Consider the following 281-nt stretch of genomic DNA (forward strand, 5'->3'; position numbering starts at 1 on the left):
TTCCTTTGGAACAGAAGAGGAAAAAAACATTTTTGGGGTTCCGGGGAGCACCAAAACCCCCCAAAAAATCCGGAAAAGGGACAGAGGATGCCAGGGGGCACCGGGGAGGGACGTGCCCGGCTCTTGGCACACACGGAGGAGGATTTTAATCGCCCTCCGCTCCTCTCTGGAAGCTCGCCCGGATCCCGGAATAGTCGCCGGGAATTTTTTGGGTCCATCAGCTGTTCCTCCTCCTCCTCCTCCTCCTCTTCCTCCTCCTCCTCCTCCTCACGGGGGTGGGA

This window comes from Neopelma chrysocephalum, unplaced genomic scaffold (assembly GCF_003984885.1).
Source record: "Neopelma chrysocephalum unplaced genomic scaffold, ASM398488v2 Primary Assembly neopelma1_184697, whole genome shotgun sequence".
Classification (NCBI taxonomy): Eukaryota; Metazoa; Chordata; class Aves; order Passeriformes; family Pipridae; genus Neopelma; species Neopelma chrysocephalum.